General features: G+C 36.6%; 1 long non-coding RNA gene across 1 annotated transcript in view; it reads left to right on the top strand.

Moving 5' to 3' along the window:
* Nucleotides 1-403: 403 nt before the first annotated feature.
* The window catches only part of LOC147004137 (uncharacterized), a 50,433-nt gene continuing 44,836 nt past the window's right edge, over nucleotides 404-6,000 (top strand). Inside the window, exon 1 of the long non-coding RNA XR_015047288.1 lies at nucleotides 404-631. This is a non-coding gene — a long non-coding RNA (uncharacterized LOC147004137). The remainder of the gene's footprint in view (nucleotides 632-6,000) is intronic.

Raw genomic sequence — 6,000 nt, 5'->3', positions numbered from 1 at the left:
GTGACCGTTATTGGCTTACAGACAATTCCACTCGGCTCCTCCTGGGAGCCTAGCAACAGTGACTTAGCAACAGCTTACATCATCACCTGCTTCCGGGAACAAGCCAGGTGCCTCAGCTTATAAGAAGACTGCTACCCCACACTCTCTCTCCTTCACTCTCTCTTTCTTGTCCCCACATGTTCCTGGCTTGCCTCTCCCTCCTCTCCTTCTCTTTTTACCTTTCTCCCCTCCTTTTTCTGCCCCTTTCCAGCCCTCCCCCTGCCCCTAACAGATCTTCTTTATACGAGGCCTGTTGGATGGTGTGATTCCTCAGAGGGATACCTTGTCTAGGCTCACTAACTGTCCCGTCACCGCCACCACAATCATACCGCAGTATGAAACGTAACAACTGTGGTGGTTTGAATATGCTTGTCCTGGGGAGTGGCACTGTTAGGAGGTATGGCTTTGTTGGAGGAAGTGTGTCACTGTGGGGGTGGACAATGAGACCCTCCTCCTAGCTGCCTGGGAGACAGTCTCTCCTGGATGCAGTCAGGTCAAGAGGCAGAACTCTCAGCTCCTTCTCCAGCACCTTGTCTGCCTGGATTCTGCCGTGCTACCTGCTGTGATGATAATGGACTGAACCTCTGAAACTGTAAGCTACCCCCAATCAAATGTTTGTCTTTATAAGAGTGGCTTTGGTCATGGTGTCTCTTTACAGCAATGGAAACCCTAACTAAGAAAACACAGCTCAGGAACACAGAATTAGGTTAATCAGGGCACGTTTAAAATACATTGTCTATAAGCCTTAGATGCTGTTTGGTGACACTCCTTAGCTTTGGGGTTGATAGGTGCTAGTGGTTTGCTAAATTAATAAACTCTAAAGTGTTTTTATCTCTTAGTCACAGGGCATTAATTCAGACGCAGAGGTAGACTAAGGGTGTCTGTTTTGGAAGCTAGAACTAGCTCAACATAAGCTAATTACCCTTTGGGACTGGAACATTCCAATCTTCCCTCAGTACTAAAATTCTAGTCAGTCAATCTCTGGAGACACAGCTGCTAAAGTTAACATTCACAGGATGAAGTTTATTGGTTCACCCAGTTTCTGGAGCATCCTTATATATGTACAAACATGTAGAAGACAGTCTCAGGGTAAAAGCTGAGAAAGTCAATCCGGAAAGTAAAACATGAAACTGATTCTAAACAAGTTTCCTTCCTAGCATCTCCAGGCGATTTTTCAGGAGAAAAGAAAAAAAAAAGTGTGTATTTGTGTGTGTGTGTGTGTGAACATTTAAGAAGGAATATTGTTATATTAGTCTGGATTTCCTAGAGTAACAATTTATAGAATGACTCTCTCTCTCTCTCTCTCTCTCTCTCACACACACACACACACACACACACACACACGATTTATTAGAAGGACTGACAGGTTGTAGTCCATCTAGCCCAACAATGGCTCTATGTGTATGTCTGTATACTGAAGGTCTAAGAATTCAGTAGTTGCTCAGTCCATGAGACTGGATATCTCAGCTGGTCCTCAGTATATACCATAATCCTGAAGAAGTGGGCTCTAATGCCAATGAAGGAGTGGATTTGCTAGGAAGGGAGGTAAGAAACAGGGATACATACGTACATACATACATAAATACATACAGAGAGAGAGAGAGAAAGAGAGAGAGAGCGCTTCCTTCTTCTATGTCCTTTATACAGACTGTCAACAGAAGGTGTGGTCTAAATTAAAGGTGGGTCTTTCCACCACAAAGATTTGACCTTCTCACTTCAAATGATCCAATTAAGCAAAACAAAACGAGACAAAACAAAACAAAGCAAAGCAAAGCAAAACAAAACAAAAATCCCTCTCAATTGTATCCAGACATTTTGAGTTTTAGTTAATTCCAGATGTAGACAGGTTGATAACCAAGAATAACCATCACAGAAGGTGTTCAAAAGGAAGGAAATATTTAAAGATAAACCACATTCTGGTATTCTAGCCAGTTTTATGTGTAATAATTACTAACTTGCAAGTATTTGGGAAAACTGGAGAAACATTTACTCCTCCAAACTGTTTTACTATACTTGCTAAAGAAAGCCGTGCTTATTTATTTTTCATAATATACTTAGTACCAAATTGGCTTATAAGTAAGTGCTCATGTAAACTAAAGTTGTAAACTTGACCCAGATTTATTTTGGCTCCTAATAAAACTGAAATTTAAAAGAACAAAATAATGGTAAATGAGAAAAAGTCTATTTAATTAATGCAACCACATAGGTAAAATAGAGACAGCTAATGGCTCTAAATCTCTTTGGGGAACAATTAACTTGAGTTTTTAAGTTAGAATTTTAAATCTACTTTTAGGGACAAGATATACATACTCACATAGTTCTGGTCTAGATGCTATCTCCTTGATCCTTATTTTAGTTCTGGTTCTACCACATGGCCCAAATTGCTTGAGACATATATGAACTTTAAGAGGTGTTTGCTCCTGCTGCAGGATATGTTCTTCCTATGAACAATTGCACTTCCTTGAAATACTTAACTCTACTCCAAACATCAAGAAGACAATTTATGTCTGTGCTTTTGTATATGTTTCATATGTGTATGAAAGTGTATGTGAATACAAACATTAAATTATTCTAAGAAAAATTTTTACCTAACAGTTTTTTTAAGACCCTGATTTTAACAACGCCAATATAAATGCCACCTCTTAAGTATTTTTTTAATTGTCATTTCAAAAACCTACTTGGAGGCTTACTAATACATCTTTAGAGTTTAAATAACCTTAATGTTAAGTAGCCTAATTAACCCCACAATGATATATTTAAAATTTTTTCTCCTGTTTTTAGGTTAAAAGTGAAAATTATAGTCATAAATGATAAACTTTATCCTACTTTGGATGCTTTATAAACACTAATAAAAGCAAATACTTTTTCTAATAAAAAGTGTTTCAAGGTACTAATCATAATAATTGAAACATTTAACAAGTAATTAACTTAAATTTATTTAAGAAAACAAAAACTACAAATATAATTTACCTGTGTTTATAATTGTTACGTATCTAAGATATGATGTGTGTGTGTGTGTATGTGTGTGTATGTGGTTTAGAAAAAGCCCCCTGAACTTTCATTTTTAAATGACCTTATTAAAATTGTTATCTGCATTTTACTGTTTTGGTATATGGATTTTAAAAACCTATGATTAAGTTTTAGGGTTTTTTCCCCCTCATTGGACAAAGCCTTTTCTTTTTGGAGGGTCACTGGTTTAACAACAACAAACAACAACAACAACAAGATCTGTTTAGAGAATGATACATACGGTAAATGACAGTTTCTGAAAAAAGGTCTGTGTCTGGCTATGAATGACAAATTCCTGAAAAAGTCTGGATTTGCAGAGAAACTGATGTTCCAATTGAAATTTCAATACTGTGGAGAGACTGGAATCTTGCAGTTTTACAGGCTGTTTATCTGAGATAGTTTTAGCCTTCCTGAAGAGCCTTCTGTTGCCCTACTCAGACTCTGACATCTTTTGATTATAAATAAGACCGTTTAAAATTATTGACTTAGTATATCATTAGCTCCCACCAACCCCAGAACTAAGCGTGATATCAGATAGCATCTTGGCCAGTAGATTAAGCTCCCCCATCTCCTTGTACCTGCCTCTTTGAACCCACTAATGTGTTTTAAACTTGCTTTGATGTATGACTGTCTTTGTCTTGTAAAACTATAAAAATGTCATGAAACTACTTCTCCATTGGAACAGTTTGTAATGACACAGATCTGTTCTCTGGAGACATAGCCACTCAAATGGATCCAAAATAAACTATTACTTATTCCTTTTAAGATAAGAGCTGTAGGGTCTTATAAAAAATTATTTTATGTCTATAAGTACACTGTAGCTGTCTTCAGACACACAGAAGGCATTAGATCCTATTACAGATGGCTGTAAGCCACCATGTGGTTGCTAGGAATTGAACTCAGAACCTTTGGAAGAGCAGTCAGTGCTCTTAACCGCTGAGCCATTTCTATAGCTGTAGTTTTTATGTCAACACTACTTAGAAAACTCCTCGTGAATTAAACTTGTAAAACTTGTTTTAATGGACAAATATTTAAATTTGTTTATAAGACTTGGTCTATTAAATAAACTAATAATGTAAACTAATATTGTAAAAGACTTTTAACTTTGGTTACTAAAATTCAAAATTACCTACAGAGTCTTTCTCAAAGGGAGGGAGGGAGGGGGAAGTGGGATGGGGGACAAGGCAGGGAGGCAGGTTGGACAGGAATTCATTACTTAAAAGAAAAATAAAATCACACAGAAGATTAATTCTTATTAAAAGAACTCGAGTGTATCCAGATAATTTTAACCCATTTCCTAGAAGACAGTGAGCTTTCTCTCATCGTCTGAGAGCACAGGCATGTGAACTTAAAGTAGCTGGATGGTACTCCTCTTAGCTGACAATTGAGTACCGAGTACCCCAAGAACCAAATGTTTCTCTCAATGTTTATATTTCTTAGATTTAATTTTTTATGATATTTAGTTGTTCCACCAATATATCTTTAAGTGATAAAATAATCTTGGTGTTAGAGAAGTTACAAGTGAAGATATAATGTCCTTTCATTTAATTATGCCTTGTAGCTATGACTGCTAGCTTACCCTAAGCCCATACGTTATTCCAAATCTAACATTTAAGAGATCCAAGGTTTTTACTGTCCTATATACACTCATTACACAGTATAGTTTGGATAAAATTTTAAAATCTAGTTTTTAAATATAACTTTAATTCTCTTTACTCTAGCTGTAGATAACCAAAGGTTTAGAATTAGACAAAAGATAGCAATCTTAAATAACAACCCCTATGTTGATTTTTACATTAAGTATTGATGTTTCTAGTTTTAACTATTATCTAAAAAGTTCTATAGTGCAATTATCCAGCCTTTTAAAAAATCATTAAAGAATGTTTGTATTTTACAAATAAAAAGGGAAGACAATACTAAAGTGATTGGAGGTGTCATTTCCAGCCCCTTAAATATGAGTAAGATAGCTCATACAGTACAAATAACTATAAACACAGGGAAATATAGTCAATCTAGGTAAATATGTACATTTTGGTTATTTTAAATACATCTTTCCTTCATTTGTTAGCTTCACTCCATTAGGTCAAATTGTGTCTTTAATTATTTGATTGTAGATATAGTCATCCCAGTTCATGTGCTATGTCAGATAAAGAGCATAAGAAAATCATTCAGATCTGCATCATGAGCAGATGGTTTAACATCATCCAGGATTTTGTTTCTTAGTGGCCTTTACCTGTTACAGGATATTTGATTATTGTATGTAGAAATGCTAATTATTAGCAAGATGTCAAAGCTTAAATAGGTATAGCATTATTCAGTTGCTGTTAGGTGTGTTCTGAAGAGATGCAGTTTAGGCGTGCCTCTAAAAGCCTCCATAGATAAGAATGCTAATGCATGGAAAGTCCCTGTCCATGTTCAGGCAAGTTGCTTGGGAGAAGGCTTGTGTTTCTTGATGTATGACCCCAGACAAAGTCAGCTGGGTGCTCTAGAGCTAACCCACCATAAACTTGAAATGACTTAGCCACTACTGACTTGGCTTGGAGCCTCCCCATCCCCATCCAAGGGTGTAGGGGAGGAGGCAGAGACTTCTTTTATATGTAATTGGACCTTTCATAGTCTGTCTGTCTGTCTGTCTGTCTCTCTCTCTCTCTCTCTCTCTCTCTCTCTCAGAAAAGAGCAACAGAAAAGCAGCTGGCAGGACACAGGCAAAGCACTATTCTAACAAAGAGAACTGAGGAGCCCTTTTGGGTTTGGAGGAGCTCAAGAGAAAGGTAGACTATAGGATAAGGATTGTAAATAGATACTTTGTATGTAATTAAGAAAAGAAAGTTACCTTGCTGAGCCTGCTTTATCCTCAGTTTACACTTCTCCTGTCTTTATTGGTATTAATATCAGATAATTTAAAAGGTTACATTACCTATTACCTATTCTTCTTTCCAGAAGATGCTGTCT

This window comes from Mus caroli, unplaced genomic scaffold (genome assembly GCF_978045245.1).
Source record: "Mus caroli unplaced genomic scaffold, Mus_caroli_1 scaffold_6, whole genome shotgun sequence".
In the NCBI taxonomy this organism is placed as follows: domain Eukaryota; kingdom Metazoa; phylum Chordata; class Mammalia; order Rodentia; family Muridae; genus Mus; species Mus caroli.
This window is presented reverse-complemented; position numbering and strand designations above follow the sequence as displayed.